The sequence below is a fragment of the Arachis stenosperma genome, chromosome 4, assembly GCF_014773155.1.
Source record: "Arachis stenosperma cultivar V10309 chromosome 4, arast.V10309.gnm1.PFL2, whole genome shotgun sequence".
Taxonomy (NCBI): domain Eukaryota; kingdom Viridiplantae; phylum Streptophyta; class Magnoliopsida; order Fabales; family Fabaceae; genus Arachis; species Arachis stenosperma.
The window spans coordinates 85290309-85302355 of NC_080380.1; positions in this window are offsets into that span (position 1 = coordinate 85290309).

Sequence of the window (12047 nt, forward strand, 5' to 3'; positions counted from 1 at the left end):
TCTCTTCTTTTTATCCTAATTGATTTTCAGTTGCTTGGGGACAAGCAACAATTTAAGTTTGGTGTTGTGATGAGCAGATAATTTATACGCTTTTGGCATTGTTTTTAGGTAGTTTTTAGTAAGTTCAAGCTACTTTTAGGGATGTTTTCATTAGTTTTTATGTTAAATTCACATTTCTGGACTTTACTATGAGTTTGTGTGTTTTTTTGTGATTTCAGGTAATTTCTGGCTGAAATTGAGGGACTTGAGCAAAACTCTGAAAAAAGGCTGACAAAAGGACTGCTGATGCTGTTGGAATCTGACCTCCCTGCACTCAAAATGGATTTTCTGGAGCTACAGAACTCCAAATTGCGCGCCATCAACGGCGTTGGAAAGTAGACATCCAGAGCTTTCCAGCAATATATAATAGTTTATACTTTATTTGGGAATTGATGACGTAAAGTGGCGCTCAACGCCAAGTACATGCTGCTGTCTGGAGTCAAACGCCAGAAACACGTCACAACCCGGAGTTGAACGCCAGAAACACGCTATAACTCGGCGTTCAACTCCAAAGGAAGCCTTAGCTCGTGGATAGATCAAGCTCAGCCCAAACACACACCAAGTGGGCCCCGGAAGTGAATTTATGCATCAATTACTTACCTTTGTAAACCCTAGTAGCTAGTTTAGTATAAATAAGACTTTTTACTAGTGTATTAGTCGTCTTTTGACCACGTTTCATCGTTGGTCTCAGTTTTGTTTTATTCTTCATATTAAGAGACTATTGATCACGTTTTGGGGGGCTGGCCATTTGGCCATGCCTGAACCTTTCACTTATGTATTTTCAACGATGGAGTTTCTACACACCATAGATTAAGGGTGTGGAGCTCTGCTGTACCTCAAGTTTTAATGCAATTACTATTATTTTCTATCCAATTCTCTTTATTCCTCTTCTAAGATATTCCTTGCACTTCAACTTGATGAATGTGATGATCCGTGACACTCATCATCATTCTCACCTATGAACGCGCGTGATTGACAACCACTTCCGTTCTACCTTAGGCCGGGCGCATATCTCTTAGATTCCTTAAACAAAATCTTCGTGGTATAAGCTAGATTGATGGTGGCATTCATGAGAATCCAGAAAGTATAAACCTTGTCTGTGGTATTCCGAGTAGGATTCTGGGATTGAATGACTGTGACGAGCTTAAACTCCTGAAGGCTGGGCGTTAGTGACGCAAAAGAATCAAGGGATTCTACTCCAACCTGATTGAGAACCGACTGATGATTAGCCGTGCTGTGACAGAGCATTTGGACCTTTTTCACTGAGAGGATGGGATGTAGCCATTGACAACGGTGATGCCCTACATACAGCTTGCCATGGAAAGGAGTAAGAAGGATTGAAGGAAAAGGTAGGAAAGTAGAAAAAGAAAGGGCACAGTATCTCCATACGCTTATCTGAAATTCCCACTATTAATTTACATAAGTATTTCTATCCCTTTATTTTATTTATCTTTTAAATATCTAATTCAATTATATTTGACTCTACCTGACTGGGATTTACAAGATGACCATAGCTTGCGTCATACCAACAATCTCTGTGGAATCGACCCTTACTCACGTAAGGTTTATTACTTGGACGACCCAGTACACTTGCTGGTTAGTTGTACGAAATTGTGAACCATGGCATTGACACCAAGTTTTTGGTGCCATTGCCAGGGAAAGAAAAAGCAATGAATTTTACAAAATGCAATAACATATGAATCACAATTTCGTGCACCAACTAGACAAACAAAAAGTGTTAGTTACTATCAATATTAAGAGAGAGACACCTCCTACCAAATAGTGCCAAGTAGGAAACCAAAAATCAAATATTCACACTATTCACATATTTACACAACCCAAAATCATAGCACTCATTGCACTTAAAGTGAAATTCCTCAGCAACGGCGCCAAAATTTTGACGTTCGCCCAAATTGCATAGGTTTGGATTTTTCACACTAAAAGAGGGGAAACATTGCAAGCATAGACCACACCCAACAATCGGTCACCGATCAAATTGGAAATTCACAAGATATGTCACAATTCAAAACCAATATAAAACCGAGAGTATTTGACTCCTGGGTCATCTCGCAAGGAATCACTTGAGGGCAAAGAGTGTACAAATTCCAGTTGTAGGGATCAAAGGGTTGTCAATGAAGAGATGAACATATAAAATAAAAGAACATACAAAATTGTAATGATTGAACTAATAAAGAAATTAAAGAACCGACTATGTAATATAAATAAGTAAAGTATGAAAAAAATTAATGGCAATGTATGAAAGATTGAAAGCATAAAAAGGGGTCTTGGCTTGGAGTGAGCTAAGGGTCCTTTCCTTGTTAGAACCACAACTATGACAATTATGATGGATTAGTCTCATTTGATCAACCCTCACATCGAAAGGTAAATTAAATGAGCATAAGTGTTCTTAACCCACAAATCCTAAATTGCTTGCTAATTGCCTTAGCAACAACTTAGCGTTAGTGGGAACAAGAACAATTAACAATCCAAGAATTGACACTAAATGTTGGACATTCTAACTCTAGGAACCCAATGGCTCACTTACCCAGGCCAAGAGACAAAAGTTTAGCCTAAAATCATGTTTGACATTTTGTCAAACACTTGGTGGCAAAAAGCTTAAACATGAGAAAAATGAGAAAAGACTTGGAACCAAAAGCAACAATTGATCTCAATCAACAAGAATAACATAAGAAAGCATAGAACAAACATCAAACATCAAATTCATCAACAAGGAATTGAAATTGCAAAAGGGAAGTAAAATTAAACTTTAACTTGAATTAGAAGAAAGAGCAATGACAATGTAACTATAAAGAGTAATAACAAGAGAATACTTACAATGAGATTAGCAAATTCCAAGATAAAAATGGAAATGATGCTTTCAATGTAAAACCCTAATAGAAACCCTAGTAGAGATGATAAAAAACTTAGAGAAAAACTAAAACTAAAAACCTTCTACTCCTACTCCTAAATTATACTAATGATATGCTATGTTGTGTCTTTCATTCCCCCTCCAATATGAGCTGAGAGACTTCAAAAATGGGCCTCCAAAGCTCTCAAATTGTGAGTCACATGCTTTTTTAATGGAGTCATGCGTGGACACCTATGCGGATGCACAGGCGTGTGCATCCGCACACTTTGCGAAAATTCCCTCCTGTGCGTACGCACACAAGGCTGTGCGCACGCACACTAGGCGATGCTTAGCTGGACGCGCGACGCGCTCGAAGTGATCCACGCACTCTGCTCAGGCTCCTATGCGTACGCACAAGAGGCTGTGCGCACGCACACATCTCCGAACTCATTTTCTTTGATCATTCATGTTTCTTCCATTTTCTCCAAACCATTCCCACCTTATACACCTGAAATCACTTACAAACAAGATCAAGGCATCGAATGGAAGGAAAATGGAATAAAATATATTAAATTGGGCACAAAAGAGCATGTTTTCATAATCAAGCACAATTTGGGAGGAAAGTTCAAAAGCATGCTATTCAAGGGAATAAGTGCAAGTTTATGTGATGAAATTCATTAAATTCTAACCAAAAATCATCATCAAATATGGATTCATCAGTTACCTCATGTACTTCCACCTCATTCCCGAGCATGATGCAGTGGATCATCTCTGCCCTCTCAATGGTAACCTCGGATCGGTTACTTGTGGGGAGGATGGAGCGTTGGATAAGCTCCAACCATCCTCTAGCCACGGGCTTGAGGTCAAGCCTACCCAGTAGGTATGGCTTGCCTTGTGCATCCCTCCTCTATTGAGCTCCAGCCACACAGATGTCCACAAGAACTTGCTCCAGTCTTTGGTCAAAGTTGACCCTTTGAGTGTAAGAGTGCGGGTCACCTTGTAACCGAAGCAATTAGAGCGCCAATCTTACACTCTCGGGGCTGAAATCTAGGATTTACCCTCTGACCATGGTGCGCCAGTTTTTAGACACCAGGTTCATGATAAACCCCAATTTTGTGGTTTATCTTGTGCTTATTTCGGGGGATTTTATCACCTTTTCCCACATTTATTCAATGAAATAGCATGATTTTGTAATTCTCCTTGAATTTGTGCTTAAGTGTAAAAATATACTTTTTAGGCCCTTAAATTGGTGATTTTTATTCACCTTAATTCCATTCGATGCCTTGATATGTTTGTTAAGTGATTTCAGGTTTAGAAGGCAAAGATTGGATTGAAGGAATGAAGGAAAAGCATGCAAAGTGGGAGAACTCATGAAGAAATGAAGGAATCGTAAAGTTGTCAACTCTGACCTCTTCACACTCAATCAATCATAACTTGAGCTACAGAGGTCCAAATGAGGCGGTTTTAGTTGTGTTGGAAAGCTAACATCTAGGGCTTCAAAATGATATAAAATTTGCTATAGTTGCCTAGTGCCTAGGGACGCGTACGTGCACATGATTCGTCTGCGTCAGTTGCTGCACGTGATTTATTAAAAGCAACTCGTGGCCAGCGATTTCTGAAGCATTTTGGGCCCAATCCAACTCATTTCTGATGCTATTTCATATAGAATTCAAGCTTGGGTAAGGGGGAGTAATTGTTTTGGAGTTTTGCATCATGTAGCTTAGTTTCTAGAGAGAGAAGCTCCCTCTTCTCTCTAGAATTAGGATTCTTAGGGTATTTCCATCTTAGATCTAGGTTCAATTTCTTGTTCTCATCTTGTTTCTTCTACAATTTTTTATTCTACTACTCTAATTCTCTTGGATCTCTTGTTAATTTCCCTTTTTACTCTCTTTTATGTTTTTGAATGCTCATGTTGGATTTGGTTTACAATTAATGCAAATTGATGTTTGATGTTCTTTTATTGTTGATTTGAGTTGTGAATTTACTTTCCTTGCAATTGGTAGTTATTAGATTTTATTATTCTTGCACATTTACCATGCTTTCCTTGTATACCCACCAAGTGTTCGACAAAATACTTGGTTGGATGTTAGAGTAGATTTTGAGCATTCTTGGCTTGGAAAGAGTAATTAGGCAATCTTGAGTCATAAAAATCCAACCTATGTTGGTGATATAGAATTGTTAGCTAATATTGTTTCTATTGACATTAGTCTTTTACTAATTCAATTAGTAAGCTGACTAAGACTTTTGGATTAAGATTAGCTATTCTTATTAGACTTTCTTCGAGTATGAGGATAATATGATACCTTCCTCCATCGTCGGGGATGACGTAATAAGATAAATTCTTGTTTATTATTGTGATATGATTGATTAGTCTTGTTTGACGTTCTCCCTATGTGAAGATAACATGATACCTTCTTCCATTTGTCGGAGTTGACTAAATAGGATGAATTAATCATTGCATGACTAGGATAGAAAGCCTATATTCTCCACCCTTGCCATGAATGTCTCTCTTTATTACTCGCTTTCTTTAGTTACTTGATTTACTTTTCTTGCCCATTACTTTCTTGTCCATTTATTTTCTTGACCTTTATCAATCAAACCCCCATCGTACTTCATAGCCAATAATTGACCACTTCATTGCAATTTCTTGTGAGATGATCCAGAGTTTAAATACTTCGGTTAATTCTTATTTGGGGTTTGTATATGTGACAAAACCAAATTTTTGATTGAGGATTGTTTGTTGGTTTAGAAACTATACTTGCAACGAGAATTTATTTGAGAAATTCTAGACCATCACGACAATTTTCTTAAATCAAAATGGCGCCGTTGTCGGGAAATTGCGATGGTGCTACATTATTGGTCATTGTATATATTGTGAATAGCTTGATTTTTGGTTTGTTTGTTAGTTTTTGCTAGTTGTAGGATTTTTGTTCTCTTTATTTCTTGTTAGCTTTTGTTTTATTTTCTCTTTCACTACGAATTCTCATCCTTTTGGATATGAGCATGGTTACAACTATGTTGTAGAAAATAGAAGCTTCAATGGGGATGTGCATCAAGGAATGAACAACCAAAGGTGGGAGGATCCCCGAGCTTATGGACAACCTTCTTGGCAACAACCTCCTCCGGCTTCTTATGGGTACAATTCAAATCTTGATGCATACCAATCTAATGTATGTGATGACCCTCATTGTGGTTGTCAACCACAATCATCATATGCATATGAACCCCATCCTCAATATAGCCCTCCACCATACTCACAAGCCTCATACCACCATTCACCTTCATATGACCCTAACCCATATCCACCATACCAACCACCATATGAACCATATCTAGAGCCACGACCATTCCAACACCAATACTCCTATGAACCACAAAGTCCACACACACCACCTCAAGAATTTCACCAATATGAACCACCTTCCAACTACAATAACATTCCCTCGAACTATGAACCTTTTTTTCCACCACCACCTCCCAATGAAGCCCTCATGATAGAACTGAGAGATCTTGAATCTCGTATCTTAAGGCAATACGAGGAGGATGAAAAGAAGTTCGAGGAGTTAAGAGCCAAGACGGCTATCATGGTAGAAGCCATTGGTAATATAGTCTCATCCTGCCTAAGCTGGTGCGATCAAGGAACTCTCATTGTTGAATGTAGAGAAGCAACCAAAGAGCTTAGTAAGGGAGTGGAATTAGAGCTTCAAGGTGGAGAAGAAGAGTTAAAGCAAGAAGTGCAATAAGAGGAAAAGGTAGAGATGATTGAACCAAAGAAAGTAGTGGTTGGAACCTTAGGATATCTTGAGTACATAGAGGAATCACAAGTTGAAGAGCCTTCTTCCATGGAATCTGAAGTTGATGTTGAAGAGGAGAGTGCACAACCTCCAAGGCACAATGTGATTGAAGAATTGGAAGAAGTGTCCCAAGCAATAGGCCCTCCCATTTATGATGATTCCATATCAACATATGATCCTTTTGGGTTTGAAGAGTCCTTCCTTATTATACTTGGAATTGATGATGAGGTAGATTTCACTCAACCTCCTATTATGATTTAAGTGATGGGGAAAAGCTAGAGGACATTGGTGAAGAAAAACTTGAACTTGACGAAGCTTGGCAAGAGGAAAAGCTTGAAGAATCTTGCCAAGTGGTGGAAGCCTCTAGGAGAGGATGGACGGGAGTAGAGCATGCCTTGTCAAGGTCATTGGGAACTCCTCCACCTAGGTTGTCATCCAATCCTTCATTTGAGTGGGTAAAACTTGTAACTCTTAGCTTTATTGTCCCACTTGAATATGGTTTGTTTGAGACGGATGGCCAATATAGGGCGCTTTGCGGAATTAAGCGTAAGAGGAGGATGTTTAGTGGTTGGCGTTGTAAGTCTAGGCTCACTATGGTTGAAGCTTCAAGGAGAAAGGGATGGACTAATGCTCAATTAGATGGGTCTAGGAGGATAGTTTGGTGCCTTGGTGAGAACTCATTTTTCTTGCCACCCAGAGGAACTTACCGTGATCAACTCAATGACGAGTGTGAAAACAAAGTGTGGGATCCTAGATTACAAGAGGAGGATCAACTTTGGGAGCCCATGGTTTGTGAGAAACTATATTTAGGCTTGGAGTTATTAACTTTGGAAGATAGAGCTTATTGGAAGTCCAAGCATTGGTGGATGTTCAAGGATGGATTCAAGCACAAGCCACCTTGATGGAGAGCTCCCCATAAGTCCAACTTAAGGACAATAAACAAAAGTACTAGGTGGGAGACACCCCACCATGGTAACATCTTTTTATTTTTCTCTTTTGTACATATTGGTAAAATAAGTATAATTTCATGTTTTGTTTAGTTAGTTTAGTTTAATTGGAAGTCTAGTAGGTTAAATAAGGTTTTATGATATTTTGGTAGTTGTTTGGAGGTTTGGAATGCATGGTTTGGTGCAAAAACATAGAAAAATTTTGAAAAACAGAGCACCGACCCATGCGTACGCATCAACCACACGTACGCGTGGCCCAAGCAATTTCGATCATCCACGCGCACGCTTCACTTACGCATATGCGTGATTGGAAGTTTCACCCTTCCATACATTTTTCAGAGAGTTGTGCCTAAAGTGTGCCAAACTTGTATCTGAGGCACAAGTCAACCCACGCGTACGCGTGCTTCGCGCATACGCGTCGATTCTCTGATTTGCCATGCACGCGTACGCATGCCCTGTGCGTACGCGTCACTACCATTTCATCAATCCATGCTTACACATACATGACGCACACGCGTGGATTGCCCTGTTTCCCCCACCTTCTTTTCTTCTCCTCTTTCCATTTCTTTCCTTTTTCTCTTCTCTTTCCACCCTTCAATCGTCATCCAACACTACCAAACACCATCCATAACCATTTTTTTAGTTAGTTAGTTACTTGTTAATTAGTTTAATTTTTCATTTCATTTTCTATTTTTATTATAAGTGTTGGATTATTAATTTTGTTTGCCGTTTATTGCTGCTTAGTATTAACTGATGCTATTTTAGCATAATTCTCTTTGATTGTCATTGTTGGATTCAATTGTTGAGGTTATATTTTGTCACTTGGTTTTGGGTTCTTAATGCTTAATGTTTGTGAACACCAAGTACATGCTATATTGCCTTTAATCTTCTTAACTTTTTTGAATTGCATGTTTTGGCCACCATACATTCATCATCCATTATTAGGCAATTGTATATTATCATTGCATTTTTTTAGGTGATGCTTGTTTATGGTTTACCCTTATTCACATCACTTATTTCATGCATTGAGATTTTGGAATTGTGAAATTGGACCGAAAGCTCACCTAGTAACATATTTTTGAGCTTTGTAAAGTTTTGTGGATCATGCTTGCTATGTGATTGATTTTCACTTCTATCTTCTTTTTCCTAAGTTCTATAGCATCCATGTATTCACCTCTATGTCACTTAGGTATTGCAACAACTTCAATATGTGTCATTGATTGTTGTATGAGTTTTATATACCATTTTGTTCACTAAGTCTACCTACACATCAATCAATGTCCATGCATTATCAAATTTCACAATTGCTTGATTAATTGCTTGAATGCTTTCATGCCTCTTCACTACTTGTTTGGTTGACTTAACTTACAAGTCTTTTGAAGTATTTCAAGCATGCTGGAATGAGTGAAGTGTGTGTTTTCTTTTGTATAATTGTGACATGGCTTCTAAATACTAGGGTGTGAGTTCTAAACCGCATGCAAGTTCGGACCCACACACCTATTTTTCATCAATGTCACATTAATCCACTCACTCAATTCTAGTGATTCACCTCATTCCAACTATTTACGCTTCCTTGCTTTTATATTTTCTCTTCTTACGGTGTTATTTTCTATTTTTCATGACTGATGCACCATAAGCAACAACGGAAGCGGGAGAAGAACATGCAGCATCAGTTGACCTACCAGCTGAAGGTAGCAACTCGGAGAGTCGCCGTACCCCCTTGCTCATCTTTGATTGCACTGAGGATGGTGCAAACTTTTAAGTATGGGGAGGTCATCCGACCACTTGGCATTTTTGGGTAACAAGTTTCTAATCCCAACACTTTTGTATTTCATTTTAGGATTTTTAGTTGCACTTTTTGCATTGCATATGTATATATTAAGCTTAGTCAAAATCATGATATTTTCCAAGAATTTTATCTATATGGAACCTCAATTGATTGGAAAAAAAATTTTAGAACTTGCTTGAATTAAATACATTGTGGATCATGTTTTTGAGCAAAGAACACAAGCATGTGAGATTTGAGCCTAATTGTGTGGTTAACCAAATAGCCTACCTTTTATCTTCCATTGTTAACCAACTTTGAGCCTATGCTAAACCCACTTGTTCTTAATTTTAGCACATTATAAGCCTAAAGTGAAAAACAATAAATGTCCCTTGTTTGGATCTTTGATTAGCTTAGGCTAGTGAGAGTGCTTATCACTCAAGTTTGGGAGAGTTGGGAACATTGGGTAAAGATAAAAGTGTATTTTTATATTTTTGTCAAAATTTTGGGAATCGGGTACATACTCATGTGTTAATTAAATGTAAAACCCTATGCATTGATACTTTGGTATATACTTTATTGAAAAAATAAAAAAAATAAAAAAATAAAAAATAGAAAAAGAAAGAAAAAGAAAAGACAAAATGCCCCAAGTAAAGCTCAATAAAAATCAATGCATATGTGTGGTGACCAAAAATAGAATGCATGAGTGTGTGAAAAAGTGAAGAATGGGTAGTTAAGTTAGCTTTGAATTGTATAGGTTGTTATATAGGTTAGGTGGGAAGTTTACGCTTATCAAAGATCCAAATTCTAGTCCACTTGACCATATGCATCCTTACCTTAACCATAGCCCCATTACAACTGGTGGGAAAGTCCTCATGATATTTGTATGCATGCATGAAATAATTGTTGATTGTTGGTGCACGAAATTGTGATCACACTTTTCACAACTCCGCACAACTAACCAACAAGTGCACTAGGTCATCCAAGTAATACCTTACGTGAGTAAGGGTCGATCCCACGGAGATTGTCGGCTTGAAGCAAGCTATGGTTATCTTGTAAATCTTAGTCAGGAGATTAATGATAAAAATGATTTTGTTTATGAAAAGAAAATAACATGAAATAAATGATACTTGTGATTCAGTAATGAGGAACAGGTTGAGGTTCCGGAGATGCTCTGTCGTCTGAATCTCTGCTTTCCTACTGTCTTCTTCTCCAAACACGCATTGCTTCCTTCCATGGCAGGTTGTATAATCCTCTCAGTGAAAATGGTCCAAGTATGGTTTTTGCACGGCTAATCAACTGTCGGATTTTTCATATCGGATGAAAAATACCAGGCACAGCTACCACACAGCTAATCATCTGTCGGTTCTCACTTGTGTCAGAATAGGATCTCTCTATCCTTTTGCACACTGTCACTGCCCCCAACATTCGTGAGTTTGAAGCTCGTCACAGTCATCCCCTTCCAGATCCTACTCAGAATACCACAGACAAGGTTTAGACTTTCCGGATCTCAGGAATGCTGCCAATTGGTTCTAGCCTCTACCACGAAGGTTCTAATCTCATGGACTCGGTCTGTGGATCAGAGACCCAAGAGATACGCACTCAAGCTATCGCCCAATGACTACGTTGAGCTCAGATAGAATGGGAGTGGTTGTCAGGCACACGTTCATAAAGTTGAGGATAATGATAAGTGTCACGGATCATCATATTCTCTATTTTGAAGTACGAGTGAGTATCTTAAAATAGAATCAAGCGTGATTGAATAGAAAATAATAGTAATTGCATTAATCCATTGAGACACAACAGAGCTCCTTACCCCCACCTATGGGGTTTAGAGACTCATGTCGTAGAAGATACAATATGAGATGTAAAATGTCATCAGTCCTAAATGAATCTCTAAAAGTAGTTTTTATACTAAACTAGTAACCTAGGTTTACAGAAAATGAGTAACTAAGAGCAGATAGTGCAGAAATCCACTTTCGGGGTCTACTTGGTGAGTGTTTGGGCTGAGCTTTGAAGCTTTCACGTGCATAGGCCATCCTTGGAGTTAAATGCCAGTTTAGGCATTTAACTCCAGTTTTGGTGCCAGTTCTAGCATTTTACGCCAGAAAAGGGTTTTTGGCTGGCGTTTAACACCAGTTTGGGCCATCAAATCTCGGGCAAAATATGGACTATTAAGCATTGCTATAAAGCCCAATATGTCTACTTTCCAACGCAATTAAGAGCGTGCCAATTGGGCTTCTATAGCTCAATAAAATTCAATTCGAGTGCAGAAGGGTCAGAATCCAATAGCATCTGCAGTTCTTTCTTAGCCTCTGAATCAGATTTTTGCTCAGGTCCCTCAATTTCAGTCAGAAAATACCTAAAATTATAGAAAAATACACAAACTCATAGTGAAGTCCAGAAATGTGATTTTTGAATAAAACTTAATAAAAACATAACAAAAAGTGAATGGAACATGCTAAAAACTATATGAAAACACTACCAAAAAGCATATAAAATATCCACTCATCACAACACTAAACTTAAATTGTTGCTATTCCCCAAGCAACCTAAAACAAAATAGGATAAAAAGAAGAGAATATACAATAAAATTCAAAATATCAATGAAGCTTAGTTCCAATTAGATGAGCGGGACTATTAGCTTTTTGCTT